Source organism: Pleurodeles waltl, chromosome 7, assembly GCF_031143425.1.
Source record: "Pleurodeles waltl isolate 20211129_DDA chromosome 7, aPleWal1.hap1.20221129, whole genome shotgun sequence".
Classification (NCBI taxonomy): Eukaryota; Metazoa; Chordata; class Amphibia; order Caudata; family Salamandridae; genus Pleurodeles; species Pleurodeles waltl.
In genome coordinates this window covers 17,747,082-17,764,905 of record NC_090446.1, presented here as the reverse complement: position 1 = coordinate 17,764,905, position 17,824 = coordinate 17,747,082, and the positions used below count along the sequence as shown (strand labels likewise).

Genomic DNA, 17,824 nt, shown 5'->3' with positions numbered 1-17,824 from the left:
TAAATGCTACTCATGGACCTGCAGCACTGATTGTGCCACCTACTTAAGTGTCCCTGTAAACATGTCTCAGGTCTGCCATTGCAGCCTGTGTTTTTAAACTGCCATGTCGTCCTGGGGAAATAAACCTTTTGTCAGGTCCAAACCTTCCATTTTAGTACATGTAAGTTACCCTTTGGGTAGGCCCTGGACAGCCCAGAGGGCAGGGGGCTGTGTATTTAAAACGTGTGACGTGTTCTTTTTAGTTTACATGTACTGGTAGTTAAAAAACTTTAAATTTGCTTTTCTCTACTGGAAGTCTGATCCTGTCCATAGGCTAACATTGGAGTTACCTTACTACATTTAATAAGTGATAATGTTCAAATGGGAGAAGGTAACCTGCTCGTGTTTGGTGCCTTCGGAATTGTATTGAAAAATCCTCTCTCATGGTGAAATTAAATTTTACATTACAATTTTGAAAATGACACTTTTAGAAAGTTGACATTTTCTTGCCTTAGTCATTTAATGTCTGCATCGTGTCTCTAGGACACATGACTGGGTGTGGCTGATAGTTGAGCTTTGTGTATTCCTCCTAGAAAGCCACATGTAATAGGGAGCTTAGGTGTCCCTGGATGGGCAATCACTGGTAGGATGGGAGGCCAGAGCTGGGCACAGCTGTACTTACACTTGAATAGGCTGTGTTGTGCCTCCACATAAAGGGCTGCATACGCCCTGTAGTTAGACTGGGTCCAGGACAGGGAAGGCGTGATGCCAGTGTATTTCAAAGGGAAACCTTTAGAAGCTTCTCCCACTTCAAAGGAATGACCAGGTATAAATATTGGACCCCAGAAAGCAATTCTTCAGTACACTTCTGGACCTGTGGATACTCTGCAATGAAGAATGGCTGCTGTGCTGCTGAAAGGACTACCCCTCTGCTGAGCTGCGGTTCTGATGCACTGCTGCCCTTCTGTCCTGACTTACTTCCTCCTGTCCTCATGTCTAGGTGAAAAGGACTGAATGTGCATCTGATGAAATCAGAACCCAAAAGGACTTGTTTTCTGCACTCCTGAGTAGAGCCTTAGGGACAGAAGTCTCCAACAATCTTGAACCCAGCACCTGCACTCTGCCATCTCTGAATACTACACTGCTAAGTGGTACCGCCCCAGTACTAGACCCTTCGAAGTGGGCCTGTAGGTGGTCTAACAGTCCATCTGTGGATCCAGCAGAACCGACTCATCTCATCTGCAGTGGAGCGCAATCCCAAGCAGAACCAACACATCATCTCTTCTGAGATGGTTCTCCCTGCACAAGGACTGCACATTAACCTCACAGCCCACATAGGAACCACTGCTGAGTGAAGCTTCACCAGTACAGGCCCTTGCATCACTAATCTTTCATTGACAGCAGCCACGGTGACAGAATAGGTTCTCACATTGCAGCCTCGCAGCTCTTCAGAACCAACGCATTCCATCAACTGCGTGATGCATCCTCAACGCCGGGCTTCACATCACCAACCCCCATCGACAAGATCCTTGACGATGACACAGGACCTTGCATCGCAACTCTGCAACTCCTCAGAACCGACGCATTGCCTCCACTGAGGGATGCATTCTCGGTTCAGGACCTCGAAAAGCTCTGCAACCAGGATTTAAGGTACTCTTGTTCAGTGAACCTAACTGCATCCATGTAGCTGGCCCACGCTACATGACAGTCATCTTGAACTTGTGACTTTAGGACTGATTTAGAGTTTGACAGATGGGTTACTCTGTCACAAAAACGTGATGGATATCCCGTCCGTCATTTTAAAATTTCAGTTGGAAATAATGGAATCGTAATACAGTAGACAGCATGACAGCACATTTGTGACGGAGTAACCCTCTCTGCCAAACCTGAAATCAGGCCTGTGTCCCAGTCCGGCACAACTAGATACCCACAGCTGGTACTCTGTGCTTTGTGGCACTATGTTTACTGAAATGTTAAACCTGCATATCTCCGGTTCTACTGATTGGATCCTTGTTGTTTTGGTATTTGTTTTATTTATTAAAATGTAGTCTATTTTTCTAAATTGGTGTGGGATTTTTCCTGTTGTGTTTCACTTTATTACTATTTGAAGTGCTCTATAAATACTTTACACATTGCTCTAAGTTAAGCCTGACTGCTCTGTGCCAGGCTACCACAGGGTGCGTGTGTTGGGTGTGTGTTGTGTGTGTGCATGCTTTGTGAGTGTGTGTGCATGCTGTGTGTGTCTATGTGTGTGTGCACGCACTGTGAGTGTGTGTGTGTATATGTGTGTGTGTTTGGTGGTGTGTGTGTGTGTGTGTATGTGGGTGGGGGGTGCGTGTGTGTGTGTGCATGGGCTGTGAGTGTGTGTCTGTATATGTGTGTGTGTGGTGGTGCATGTGTGTGTATATGTATGTGTGTGTGTGTGCATGTGCTGTGAGTGTGTGTGTGTATATGTGTGTGTGTGTGTGGAGGTGTGTGTGTGTGAGTCTGTGTGTGTGGTGGTGCGTGTGTATGCGTGGTGGTGCGTGTGTGTGTGCATGCTGTGTGTGTATGTGTATGTGTGCATGCGCTGTGAGTGTGTGTGTGTGTATATGTGTGTGTGTGGTGGTACGTGTGTGTGAGTCTGTGTGTGGGGCGTGCTTGTGTGTGTGCATGCTGTGTGTGTGTGTGTGTGTGTGCATGCGGTGTGAGTGTGTATATGTGTGTGTGTGTGGTGGTGCGTGTGTTGGGAGGTACGTGTGTGTGTGTGTTCGCGCACACCGCTGCCAGAGATTGAGTTTGGCTCTGGGGGATTAGAGGGAGCACAGAAGGGGAGAGTCCTTGCTGCCCCCGGTGCAGAGAGGCATGCCTCGCCATCCCACCCCTCTCAGGCTGGAAGCAGCAGGGCGCAGCATGAGGCTCTCACACCAGACTCGGTGAAGCACACCGCCACAATGGCTCCACTGCCGTCCAGGCGGAAGGACCCCGTCGCCTTTGAGGCCTGAAGGTGAGTGCCCGAGGTAGGGTGGGGAGCAGCGAGGGGGCAGACGGTGGCAGAAGGGAGTAGTTGCCCCTGTGCAGGTCAGCATCGGGAACTGTGCACCGAACAAGCACCGGAAAGACGGGGAAGCGGAGGGTTCCTTAAGTAGGTCAGCCCGGCTGCCAGCTGCTCCTTTGTCCCTGCATATGGCACTGGACGTGTCTCTTCTGTAGTTTGCATGTCTCACGCATGTCGCTGTTGTTTCTGTTGGCTTACGAGCTCTCTGAAAAGTCCGGCTTTGTGTTTGTAATCCGCTAACACATTCACAATTGTGCATGCACCGCGGCTGTGTGATCTCTGGCAGAGATGATAATGTGGAATGAAGTCTGCGCCTGGCGTGGGTAAGACGCGGGCGGAGACAGCTGTGTGGGGAGCCCCCTGCACCTGCGGTGGGCTCTGAGATGTAAGGTACACAGAGGAGGGTGCGTGCACCGGGGTGACTGGCTGTGCACTCAGTAACACAAGTGTTCGCTGAGCGATTCGTGCTCAGATAAGAATTAGGTGCACATGGTGTTTAATTTCCTTTTTGTTCATCCCAGAGCGCCCGCTTGTGTCGATTTAAAGCGGCCAGGGCCAGTCAGTGCTGTCTGTGTGAGTTTTCGGGCCTCCGAAGGGACATGTACGCCCCTTGATGCGCGCTTCTGTGCGCTTGACTGAGTGCCAGCGGGGTGATCGCGTGGAACGGAATCTAATAAATTACAATCCGAGGCGTAGTTTGGCAATAATATTGGGGGTGTCAGCTTCAGTTCCCCGACAACCGCGGTGGCACATACTGTTAAAATACATTATGTTATGAAATAATCAACCTTTGTGAAGTCTTTCCAAACAGAGCGGTCTTGTCTGTGTTTATGTAAAACTCCCAGGTGAGATCCTACGGACACCGCGCCGACCCGACCGAAAGCACCTGTACCCAACTATTGGTCACAAAACACATATATTAGGGGGTGTAACAACCCAAACACCCCCTCCGAAGCTACCGGGCACACCCAGTGAAGGAGTTCCTTCTCTAGTCTCTTACTCTCACCGTCTCTCCACAGTTACAATCTACCGGTTTTGTAATTTGTGGGGCCAGGACATCAGGAGATGTCCGAGTGAATTGTCCCATGTATGAAGGGAGCCTTTTTCTACACACTGGTTGAAGAGTTGACTGTAAAAGGCTCGCCCACGTGGGGATGGGGGGAGTCGGCCCCCACCGCTCCCAAACCGGTTCCTTTCACACATGCAATGGCCCAAAAGGCAGGAGTAGATGGCGGCCATTGCGCCGACCAGAGGAATATCCCTTTCACCCTCACACCAGGCGCACGGCCAGTGGAAGGAGCCCAAGCTAGATTGAGGGGGACCAGGAGGGCTGTCGTGGGGACACTGGACCACCTAGGAACCCAGGAGGTGATGAACCCACCTGAAGATCCTTGGTACTGACTTACCGCCCTATTTTGTGTAGGAGGGTTCATGCAGATCCACAGACCTTGGCAGTCTTTTTACTGTGTCAAATGGGATTTGCTGCTTGCACTGTAGACATCCACAAATCCACCGTTGGGGAGGAATTGTGGAATGCGTTCTTGTGCCCACCTGGAAGATCTGGATAACTCCTAAAGACTGCATTTCATGGTATCCACCCCTAATCCGTAGACAGCTTTCACTCTGGAAAAGCGCGCAGAAGTTCTCCAAACAAAGGCGGGATTTTGTGCATTCTTACGTCGAAAATGACAAGGGAACACCCCAATAGTGATTGGAAGGTACTAGTTTTCCCATTGGCAAAGTTCTTGGAAAAGTAGAAAAAGAGAACTAGTTATGGAAGTTCGTTTTTGCATTTAATTTACAGATGCAAAATTGCATATTTGTTGCAATTTTGCATGCATAAATATTTATGCATGCAAGCACAGAATGCAAAATGTATACTTAGGTAGATATCTTTTATTACGCCTGGAGTTCTTTCAGAGTTATGAAAAGTTTTACATTTACACCAAAATAGACCTGACATGCTTTAGGGTGGTCACCTCTAACTTTTTGCCTGCCTCCCTCCACTTTTTGGACCTGTTTTTGCTGGCTCTTAGACTCTGCACACTTTACCACTGCTGACCAGTGCTAAAGTGCATATGCTCTCTCCCTTTAAACATGGTAACCTTGGATCATACCTGATTGGACTATTTAATGTACTTATGAGTCCCTAGTAAGGTGCACTATATGTGCCTAGGGCCTGTGGATGAAATGCTACTAGTGGGCCTGCAGCCCTGGTTGTGTCACCCACTTAAGTAGCCCCTTTACATTGTCTCAGGCCTGCCATTGCAGGGCCTGTGTGTGCAGTTTCACTGTCACTTCGACTTGGCATTTAAAAGTACTTGCCATGCCTAAACCTCCCCTTTCTCCACATATAAGTCCCCTCTAATGTGTGCCCTAGGTAACCCCTAGAGCAGGGTGCTGTGTGAGTGAAACGCAGGACATGTACCTGTGTAGTTTACATGTCCTGGTAGTGTACACCTCCTAAATTCGTTTTTGCAGTACTGTGAGACCTGCTCCCTTCATAAGCTAACATTGGGGCTGAACTGAAGGATTGAACTGAAAGGGGACCTGGTGCACTTCTTAGCCACTCTTTGAAGTCTCCCCCACTTCAAAGGCACATTTGGGTATAAAACAGGGCCTCTGTCCTACCTCATCAGACACTTGCTGGAGAAGAAACCTGAACCAGAACCTGCAACCTGCCAAGAAGAACGGCCTGGCTGCCCAAAGGACTCACCTGACTGCTTTCTACAAAGAACTGCTGCCTTGCTGTTGCCCTGCTGCCCTGCTGAACTCTTGTCTGGCTGTAAAAGTTTTCTCCAAGGGCTTGGATAGAGCTGGCCTCCTGTTCCCTGAAGTCTCAGGACCAAAAAGACTTCTCTTTTTTATTTGGACTCTCCATGCGCCGAAAATTTCGACGCATAGCTTGCTCCGCGGTGAGAAAATCGCCGCACACCGACGCTGATCGACGCGACGCCTTCGGGGCGACCGGAACTTCGACGCACAGCCTCGCTAGGACAACGCCGCCCGACATCCAGAGGGGAAATTGACGCAACGCCTGCCGTGAGAGCGAAACTTCGACGCACAGCCCCGCGGAACGACGCGCAGCCGGAAAACAAGCAGGAGAATCCACGCACAGACCCCGGGACATCTGGTAATCCCGCGACCCACAGAAAGATATTGTCTGCGCGCCGGAAAACGAGGCACGACTTCTCCGCGTGAAAAATAACGACGCAAGTCCGTGTGTGCTGGGGAGAAATCAACGCACACACCATTTTTCCATGTATCTCTTCTTCTGCGGCCCTTTGCGGAGATTTTCCACTCCAAACCAGGTACTTTGTGCTTGAAAGAGACTTTGGCCCTCATTCTGACCTTGGCGGGCGGCGGAGGCCGCCCGCCAAAGTCCCGCCGTCAGCTTACCGTTCCGCGGTCGAAAGACCGCAGCGGTAATTCTGACTTTCCCGCTGGGCTGGCGGGCGGTCGCCTTCAGGCCGCCCGCCAGCCCAGCGGGAAAGAGGCTTCCACGATGAAGCCGGCTCGGAATCGAGCCGGCGGAGTGGAAGCTGTGCGACGGGTGCAGTTGCACCCGTAGCGTATTTCACTGTCTGCGCAGCAGACAGTGAAATACATTTAGGGGCCCTCTTACGGGGGCCCCTGCAATGCCCATGCCAGTGGCATGGGCACTGCAGGGGCCCCCAGGGGCCCCGCGACCCCCCCTACCGCCATCCGGATCCCGGCGGTCGGACCGCCGGGATCTGGATGGCGGTAGGGGGGGTGGGAATCCCCTCGGCGGTGCAGCAAGCTGCGCCGCCGTGGAGGATTCAATGGGGCGGCGGTACACTGGCGGGAGCCCGCCAGTGGTGCCGGTCCGACCGCGGCTTTACCGCCGCGGTCGGAATCCCCATTGGAGCACCGCCGGCCTGTCGGCGGTGCTCCCGCGGTCCTCCGCCCTGGCGGTCTTTGACCGCCAGGGTCAGAATGACCGCCTTTGTTTGCTTTTTAAAGACTTAAGGCACTTTATATCACTTTTCAGTGATATCTCTACAATTTCACATTGCATCTTTATTCGTTTTGACCCGCAATTATCCAGATAAATATTATATATTTTTCTAAACACTGTGTGGTGTATTTTTGTGGTGTTATATGGTGTTATTGTGTGATTTATTGCACAAATACTTTACACATTGCCTTCTAAGTTAAGCCTGATTGCTCGTGCCAAGCTACCAAAGGGTGGGCACAGGATAATTTTGGATTATGTGTGATTTACCCTGACTAGAGTGAGGGTTCTTGCATGGACAGAGGGTAACCTGACTGCCAACCAAAATCCCCATTTCTAACAATCCCACAGAGAGACAATTTCTGATTATTTTGTAAATCTTTATATATTTTGACTTTCCAACATAATTATTAAATCTTCCTGAAACGCTTAATCCTTAAATACCAAGAAATCTTCTGCAGGATAATTTTAGCTCAATAGCAAGTCAGTATGCAGAGCTTCACAAATTCAAAAAGAAGGAAGCCCTACAAAAAAGCATCAGTAATTCCTTAAAAATCTCTGCATTACAGACTTCAGCCAACACATGTTTTGCAGTGCACAGGCCACTTTCATAAGGCTGAAAAAAGCAAAAGAAAAATCTAAAATAATAACAAGTATTTACAATGCAACGGGTCTCGCGTTTGCTCGAGTTAGAGCTATTAGCATTGTAATTTCTAATTGGGCTTTTCTTGCCACGTAAATTGAAAATGAAAAGTGAAACAGTTGACGTAAGCGGACCGATTCAAAGCATCACTGCCACCATTAGCATGAGTGCGAAGAAGAGAAACAAAAGGAAAAAGAAATTTGCTCGCAGCCTAATGTATGGTCAATCGTGCAATTATCCATGTAACAGGGTCGGTATACAAGGTGGTAACAAAACCGCCTCAAGGAGGGACAAGCGTAAAGCATTTATGAATGATAACAAAGGATTTTTAAAAAGGCAAGCCGATGAACGAGCGATAGTGATGGGTGTACAGTGGGCGTGGTTAAAATCCCACAAAACTTACAACAGGTCAAAGCGCTTGCACGCGCAACCTAAAGACATGGTTCAACAGATCGCACATCGGTCTTCAATTTAGACACTGTAATCATTTAACTAGTTATCCATTCATTAAAAATGAAATGGATTTAAAAATATATCATTATGTAACATAATTATGTCCTATCAGGAATAAAACCAAGAGTTTTTTTGTAATTGGATGATAATTAAGCTTGAATAGAAATCAATCCATCATTAAATGTTTCCGCCCCCCTAAATTCACTGGGTCACACAAATTTACTAATCATGTAAATTCAGTATGAATGTGGCAGAAAAAGGGAACACAGTGAGTTATATAACATCAAGATACTGACATCCTGTCCTACAAGATACCTTTCCACTCACCTCTCCAGTGCTTGACCCAGTGATTTTCAATGTTCAAAAGGTGTCCACAAATTCTGCAATTACAAAACCCTAAAAGGGTGCAACCATTGCAGTCATCAGCCATATAGTACCCCATGTTTTTGCCTAAATAAGTCATCAGCCATACAATAAAGTCAGTGGTTAATTTGTGCTTGTTGTTTCCGGTGCTGAGCACCGGCACTTATTTGTGAGGGCCGGGGCTTAGTCTTCAGCCTCAAGCATTTGCTGCGAGCGAAAGACACATATGAGATAGACGGAAGAAGGAAAAACGAAAAAGCGTCATAAAGGGAGAAAGTAGAAAGTTGCGGGATGAGCTGAAGGGGCAGGGAGTGGTTGTAAATGGATTGAAGAGGCCTGATATGGCTTCAGGATTACGCTGCCTCAGTATTCAGTGCTGGCAGATTTAATTACAGCAACCTCGTGTTTAAGAGAAGGGCTTTGAGCACCGGCACCTCTTTATTTACAAATTAAGCACTGAATAAAGTAATAATGAATTCTTTCTTTTAGTTTATAGTAAACGAAGGTACATAAATGAATGTATATTCATTCACTACACTTACTAATGGAAAATTAATTACTATTAACACATGATGCTCTATGAATTTCCACAAAAACTTAAAACACTTTGCTAGTTTCGTGTGATTCACCCCACTCAGTTATATAAAGAATATGTCTGTTTTTATTCCACTTCAAGTTGCAATTGACCTGCTAACTATTTAAATGATGGCGGTGACTGAACTGATGAATAATATGTCGACGTGTAGTGTGTTGAAACAATACTATAAATCGTTGTCTTTTTATTTTTCCTTTTTCTGTTCTTTTCAACCCTAAATAAGTGGCTGCATGATGTGAAGCTTGTTTGCTGATGTCTGTAATGAAGAGCTTGTCATAAATCAATATTTTCAAACAGAACTAGTTCGGTACAAACACTTGAATTATGCCTGAGTATTTCTGCAAATAATCAAATACCCTTTCTATAAAACACACAGAAGAACATTTTGTGCTAAATAGATCATGACAGAGTGCTTAATGACTAAGGATGAGCACCTGAAACTTAACAAGGGGCCATTGGTGTGTTTTGCTTCTCGTGGTACCCCATACTTTCTGAGCATATGTAATTGTCACAGCAGAGTGGTACTGACTTTTTTGGGGTGCAGCTGGTAATGGATCTAATTTCTCCCACATACTCAAGCATCCTACAGAATTCATGCCACACACTCGGTGCCAGGCCATGAACATCTGTTTGTACCTTTTGCGATCTGTGCTCTAGATTTAATGAAAACCAAATTAAACAATTCTATATACTTGGACAAAAATGTTAGTGCATTAACTGCATTATTCAAGTCTGATCTTTCTCTACAACAGGATAGTTTTCAATGTGTGATATGTATTTTCCAAAAACAATGGTTGCAAAAAGTCACCTGTTGGGCTTCATGGGTGACAAAACATATGGACGCTGTTGTAGTGGGATGGCCCTGATGAAATGAGATGCTTGTCAGTCGTCAATGTAATTCAAATCACGCTCCATAATTCATGTAAGCCTTCGCTAACAGCTGGCATGATGGGTCAAGGGCTTGCGGCTAACATCTGGCGCGATCTGATGGTCACATGTTTGACTCGCGGAAAGACCAATGAGGTCTTCTGCAGTTGATATAGAGTACCTAGTGGCATATAAAGTGCAAGAAAACAGCAAAAACTGGAGTGAGCAGTGATATCAAAAAGTAAGCTGTGTCTAGGCTGCGACAGAAAGAGACCGTTAGCCATGGTCCTTCAATTCCACTTTAGTTGCGCTTGGTTTGGCCAGGAGAGATTGATCACTCTTCCGGAAGACTTCATTCTCCTGCGATTCCATTCAGCGGTTTTCCCCAGCATAAAGCATCTTGCACTGTGCAAAGAGTTCCTCTGAGGCATTCACTCCCCCCAAAAATTTAGATTATACGGATGGACATAGTCAATACATTATTTAGATAATAAATTAACTCGTCCCTAAAAGAACCTTTGGAAATGTTACAAATTGGGCTTCTCGCTTAAGGGCACAAAATCTTTTTTCCTTAATTATGGTTTCTGATCATTAAATTAACATTTGCTTTAAGACATGGACACTCAGGGAATCTATCTCTTGGCTGTTAGTAGCAGCTGCAAAGCAGATTTAGGGGTGGACCGCATGCAGATGTTGGTGCCCCCCATGCTGCGGTGCACACGGGGCTCAGACCCAGGCACACGCTGTGTGCAGACCCTGGGACTCACCAGCCATCGGAGGCCTTGGTCTTCGGGTCACTCTGCCTTCTGTGTGGGAAATTGGTGACTTCAGTTGACAGCAAATGAGTATCAAATGCCTCAGTTTACACAGATGTTTTTTATTTTGTTCCAACATTTGATGCACACTTGCATGTTAATAAAGGTTGGCGTAACTTTTGTAATTCTGTGTATCACAATCGTGTGGAGAATTGTGCAAGAATACACGTACATAATGAGAGAAGAGTAATTCTGTACTTAGTGCTCCAAGTGCGAAAATGCCCTCTCGAGTACAAAATTGACTCGAGAATGCATTATGTGCTCAGAAATAGCTTTAAATGCAGCAGAAGGTGAATAGTCAGTGCGAACAGCCCTCGGGCTTGCTAACAGTGCTCTTTCAGGATTATTTCCCCCTGACTTACTACTGGCATTTAGTACTATTTTCTTAGCACAAAATGCACCTCTTCATCCACTAAGGACGTGGGTATGAATTTTATTGTAAGAAACAAGGCTAAATGCAGCACGGCAGCTACTCACGCTTGCTAAATGTGCTCCCGCAGTCAGATTTTTTCCTTCAAATTACTCTTAATTATGTGAGCAGGAGTACTCACCTAATTACTGGTAATTCTGCATCAACGAGTAACACTGAATTACCAAAATCACCCCTAATACTCTGGTGTCATTTAAATTATGCCCAGGTATATATGCCACATGCCACAATCTACAATGCAGTTTGAGAAAGTGTGCATGACAGAAGTGTGCCAGAGTCATTTACCCACACACATCTGCAGACCAAAAACCTTGCAACTCCATGAGTTTGCATAGAAGGGTTGACAACAGGGCTGGGCCTAAGCAGATGGCTATCACTCCTGAGCTCCTAAAGTGTGAACATCTTTTTGACACACCTGCAGTACAGTGGTGCAGCATTGCATTTGGCACGTGGCACCAGTATGACCACAGTGGGAAATAGTCTTTACAACACGATTTTACATCGCAGTACACTTACGACTCATTTATTACCACGTATAGGCCTTTACCATGCAAGCCTTTTCCAGGGTAAGTATGGAGGTTCGACGGCCTCCCCCCAAAAAGACAAATATATAAACATATATTTATTTAAACTTACCTTACTAATACTTACTTAGCTAGGCTAATAATGCGTGGGAATGGCGTGTAAGGTAAAAACATAAACGTGCTAAAAAATGCGGGGTAAAAAATGCGTTGCAAACACATTGTTAGATCTGACATGCCTTAGGGTGGTCACCCCTAACTTTTTGCCTGCCTCCCCCCACTTTTTGGACACTGTTTTTGCTGGCTTTTAGACTCTGAACACTTTATCACTGCTAACCAGTGATAAAGTGCGTATGCTCTCTCCCTTTAAACATGGTAATATTGGATCATACCCAATTGGACTATTTAATCTACTTATAACTCCCTAGTAATGTGCACTATATGTGCATAGGGCCTGTAGATTAAATGCTACTAGTGGGCCAGCAGCACTGGTTGTGCCACCCACTTAAGTAGCCCCTTTATCTTGTCTCAGGCCGGCCATTGCAAGGCCTGTGTGTGCAATTTCCCTGTCACCTCGACTTGGCATTTAAAAGTACTTACCAAGCCTAAAACTCCCCTTTCTCTACATATAAGTCACCACTAATGGGTGCCCTAGGTAACCCCTCGGGCAGGCTGCTGTGTGGGTGAAAGGCAGGACATGTACCTATGTAGTTTACATGTCCTGGTAGTGTAAAACTCCGAAATTCGTTTTTACACTACTGTGAGGCCTACTCCCTTCATAGGCTAACATTGGGGCTGCCCTCATACAATATTGAAGTGGTAGCTGCTGATCTGAAAGGAGTAGGAAGGTCATATTTAGTATGGCCAGAATGGTAATACAAAAGCCTGCTGACTGGTGAAGTTGGATTTAATATTACTATTCTAGAAATGCCACTTTTAGAAAGTGAGCATTTCTTTGCACTTAAATCTTTCTGTGCCTTACAATCCACATCTGGCTGCGGTTAGTTGACAGCTCCTTGTGCATTCACTTAGACACACCCCAAACACAGGGTACTCAGCCTCACTTGCATACATCTGCATTTTGAATGGGTCTTCCTGGGCTGGGAGGGTGGAGGGCCTGCTCTCACACAAAGGACTGCCACACCCCCTACTGGGACCCTGGCAGACAGGATCAAACTGAAAGGGGACCTGGTGCACTTCTAAGCCACTCTTGGAAGTCTCCCCCACTTCAAAGGCACATTTGGGTATAAAACAGGGCCTCTGCCCTACCAACTCAGACACTTGCTGGAGAAGAAGCCTGAACCAGAACCTGCATCCTGCCAAGAAGAACTGCCTGGCTGCTCAAAGGACTCACCTGACTGCTTTCTACAAAGGACTGCTGCCTTGCTGTTGGCCTGCTGCCTTGCTGAACTCCTGCCTTGCTGCAGAAGTGCTCTCCAAGAGGTTGGACAGAGCTTGCCTCCTGTTCCCTGAAGTCTCAGGACCAAAAAGACTTCCATCTTTCAATTGGACTCCTTGTGGGCTGAAAAATTTGACGTACAGCTAGCTCCGCATTGAAAAATTCAATGCACATCGATCCGGAAAGACGCTGCTCGACCCCGCAAGGAAAAGATCGACACGTCGCCTGCAGTGCGACCGGAACTTCGGCGCACGACCCGTCTGGACATCACCACCCGACTTCCAGAGAGGAAATCAACGCAGCGCCTGCTGTGAGGAAGAAAATTCCACGCACATCCCACCAGAACGACGTGCAGCCGGACAACAAGCCAAGGATTTCACGCACAGACCCCGGGGCGTCTGAAAAACTCGCGAACCCCAGAGGAGACTGACCGCGCACCGGAAATCGACGCACGTCTTCCCCGTGTTAAAAATAACGACGCGAGTCCGTGTGTGAAGGGGCGAAACCGACGCACACACCATTTTTCCACGCATCTTCTCCTCTGCGGCCCTTTGCAGAGATTTTACACTCCAAACCTGGTACTTTGTGCTTGAAAGAGACTTTGTTTGCTTTTTAAAGACTTAAGACACTTTATATCACTTTTCAGTGATATCTCCACAATTTCATATTGCCTCTTTATTGTTTTGACCTACAAATATCCAGATAAATATTAAATATTTTTCTAAACACTGTGTGGTGTATTTTTGTGGTGCTATATAGTGTTATTGTATGATTTATTGCACAAATACTTTACACATTGCCTTCTAAGTTAAGCCTGACTGCTCAGTGCCAAGCTACCAGAGGGTGGGCACAGGATAATTTGGATTGTGTGTGACTTGCCCTGACTAGAGTGAGGGTTCTTGCTTGGACAGGGGGTAACCTGACTGCCAACCAAAGATCCCATTTCTAACACACATGCAATGTTTTACCTGCCTTGTTGTGTCATACAACCGAGCCCAGTGTGCTGGTCTTCACTTCTGATCCTGCTAGTCTAAGGCTAGAACTGGCTTGGCTACATGCATTTAGTTTTCATCATTCATAAGCACCCATGGGGTATGAGTTGCAAGTCTGCCTTCCCCTTTGATCCCCCCCGATATCCTGCATCAGATTATTGATGTAATCTGCCCTATTTATGTGCCACTCTTTGCTAGATCTTTACACTAAGGAGTTTTGCCTGGTGCCTGGGAAACAGCTAGTGTGGTACCCTGTTTAAAAAAATCCAATCCCGATTCAGCACTACTTTCCGACTTTCACCCTATTTCCCTGCCGTGGAGCGCATATATAAATAGTACCTGAGGACAGCAGTCTATGTAGATTACCTCAAAGCAGAAGTCTTAATATCTCTACAGGAGTCTCCACTACATTTGTGTTGAGTTTTGTAGAACATTACACTCAAAGCTTATTCAGTTCCTACCTCTTTCATCTCAGGCAGAAATCCTTTCAATTTCAACTTTCAGGGCCAAATGTACCAAATGTACTAACCTTTCAGGCAACGCGGTGTACCAGCGCAACATGCTGTGCTACGTTGTATGAAAGGGGGGGAGCAGACATGCGCCATATTTACTACGATATGGTGCACTTCTCTCTCTCATAGCGCTGACGTACTTCATGCAGACTAGCGTCAACACAGGCACCCCTGCACTGTGGTGGAAGGGTGCCTGCATTACCAGGAGAATTGTTTTTGGGCAGGAAGGGTTACCTTCCTTCATAAAAACAATATCTCAAGGCATTTCCTCTTTGTATGTGTGCTGCAGGTTGTAGCACACGTAGAAAGTGGAAATAATGAGGAGAAAAATATTTTTCTCCTGATTATTCCACCCTCTGTGAGGCGTGGCGCTGACACGCAATCACAGTTTTACAAACCTTTATAAATCTGGGATTGCATGGAATACATGGGTGGGTGCATGGGAACACCCATGTTCCACCCATGGAACACCTCCCAGAATGAAATACAATGAATTACCATGCAAGCTGATGCACTGCATTACATTATTTTTACAAAGCCAGGCAAGATGGCACAAATCACCCCTTGTGTGGCTTTGTAAATATCTACTATCATTTTATGTCACGGATGCGCCACAAAAGTGGTGCAACCATGACACAAAGTGTTAATAAATCTGGCCCTCAGTCTGCCAAATTTGAAACTCTTCAGGAGATTTACTTAGCTGAACTTCTTTTGCAAGTCAGCATGATGGATATCACAGGTATTGAGCTGTAATATGAATCTCACTTCCAAAACACACTGCTCAGGGGATGGAAAAATCCATCTTACACCTGACCCTCTTCTGTCTGAAGGTTGTGAAATATCTGGCTCCCTCTTATACTCATGTCGAATGTCTGGAGAAAGTTTGCAGCATGGAGGATACACTGCAGTGCTTAATTTGAGCCGGCGGATTCCAGTGCTCAGCACCAGCACTTAGTTGTCAACACCAGCACTTATGACAGGCTGCCACATGGTGGCAATGTTTATCTAATTTAGATAACAACAGATATTTATTAATACAATATACATTAAAAATGACTAATACCTGGTGTCCAAGCCATTCCTATATGTTTGGGGACCCGAATAGTCAGAATTGCCACATCTCTAGGAATGTGATGGTTAATAGTTGCGTTGGTACTGTCTTTGGTAGTGATGGAAGGGCAATGGGTGCTGCAAGCTGAGGTGCCCTCCTGATGAGGGCCCTGTCAATTTCTTTTTTCAAACTAAGCACTGATACGCTGGCGACTCTGAAACGTTTATGGACCAATGAACAGGGCTGGGTCACTATTCCTCATTGGGGAGGATGATGCAGGAGGGTCCACTGAAGCCTACTGCTACTAGGACCCAGGAGGCTCCGGCCTCACCAAAGTTTCTTCTTTTCTTTGTTTCACTCCTGCTGCTCTCTCACTCTTCTGTGCTTCTTTCAACTGTTTCAACTGTTCAACCCCTCCGTGTACTGATTTCGGGGGCACAGCTTCCATCGCTGCAGCAGGTGCGGTGGTACCAGAGCCCAGAGGCATGAGTGGACCACTAAACCTTGATTATGCTATACTTTGTAATTCAAACAGCAGCCAGGAGTACCATTTCCTTTCTTGCACTAGAGCCCATGACACACTGTCTGTGCTACTCACTGGTGTAACTGACTGCAGGGCTGAGCAGGCCTATCATTACACCAGGCACTCCCATCAGTGGGCGAGGCCCCTGGAGGGCGGTGTTTACCTCAGGGGGCTGCTCCTGGTGCCCCTGTCAGATCACAAGCTCTCAGGCTCATTGGAGCAGGGACAGGGGAGGCTTCAAGAGAGACAGAAATGGGACGCAGCGGGGTGTGGAGAAAAGGCGGTCAGCAAGGGAGAACAGGGAATGGAGACAAGGGGAGAGAGAGATAGAATGGATGGAAAGTAAGCAAGGGGACGGATGGAAAGGGCAGGTCTGAGCATCTTTTCCATGGCTGCATTGGTTCCTAGACCCAGCTGTGGTTGACTCTTGCCTTCCACAGCTAAAAATGTACTTTTGTAAAAAAAAGAAATCCCCGTTCACAGCTAGAGCAGTGGGCAGTTTGCCTTTCCTCATAATCTGAAAAAAAGAATGCTTTCCATGAAAAATTATGTTCAAAGAAAAATCATCTCAGATTTTGAAATTCTGGTGCTCTTCGTGACAATTAAAGCAACACAGTGTGTGCTCCTCAAAAGAGGTTTCATTATTCTGCCATGCCTTGTGTTTGTGGCGGAAGCATTTCGTGAAGGCTGCTAGGGTGGGGTTTGGAGCACCAGCGACCCTGGGGATTGGTTGGTTCCTCCTGCTTACCTCAGTGGATGCATTTTCCTCACTTGTGTACACTTGAGATAACATTGCAATTGATTGGTGTCCTCTTCTTTCAAGCTTCATTACACTAAGAGCATGTCAGCCGTATCACAGTGGTGAGTCCCTGGCAGCAGAAATCCATCTGTGATTGTTCAGCATCCTCCAGAGATGAAACAGCACATCCTCCTTCTCAGACCACAGAGCAGGGCAGAGCCCGGATCTTCCGCGCGCGACCACTGGGGCAGAAGGACCAGCGCTCCTCTGCCATGTCTCACATCGGTGCACTTGGCTTCAGTCTCTTGATTCTGACGTGTGAACCCATGATAAAAGACTACAAGGATTGGGGTATATTGTTGTCAACAATGCTCTAATCAGTTGCGCTCAGTTCTTACCAGCACAGTAAATAGGATAGCGTGCTGTTTCCAGTACATTTCTCTCATTTCTTTCCCCTTCTTTTGGAAGTTAAGAGACAAGCAGTGCTTCATTTGAGCCGGTGTTTTCTGCTGCTCGTCACCGGGAATTAAGTTTCAGCACAGGCTTTAGTGACAGTCAACCACATAGTGCCGCTGTCTGTCTAATTCTGAGAAGAACACAAAAAGTGTTCAATAAGTCATTGTACATTAAAAAAAAAACATTACCTGCCACTTATGCCATTGTTATAGCTTTGGGTGCCCTTGAATAGTATGAATTGTCACTCCTATAGGAGCGTGACGGTTAGACGTTGTGTTGATATGGTCATTGGCAGAGCTAATGGGGCAATGCTTGATGCAGGCTGCAGTGGCCTCCCGGGATGCGCCCAGCAGTCACATTTTTACAAAATAAGCACTTGGGACAGCAGATGAGCTTCCAACAGCAAGGAGGCATGGCAAGGAATTCAGAGAGCAAACATCACAATTAATTCAAATAAGTTCAGTTCCCCGACA

The 17,824-nt window shown here is 46.5% G+C and overlaps 1 protein-coding gene across 2 annotated transcripts in view; it reads left to right on the top strand.

Annotated features, from left to right (window-relative positions):
• The first annotated feature begins 2,560 nt into the window (after positions 1-2,560).
• LOC138303566 (ephrin type-B receptor 5-like) overlaps positions 2,561-17,824 on the top strand; it is a 209,640-nt gene continuing 194,376 nt past the window's right edge. The window contains exon 1 of one of the 2 annotated variants that reach the window (XM_069242826.1): positions 2,561-2,965. The gene's annotated coding sequence lies outside the window, so the exon portion shown is untranslated. The remainder of the gene's footprint in view (positions 2,966-17,824) is intronic. The other variant, XM_069242827.1, reaches the window with a different exon arrangement.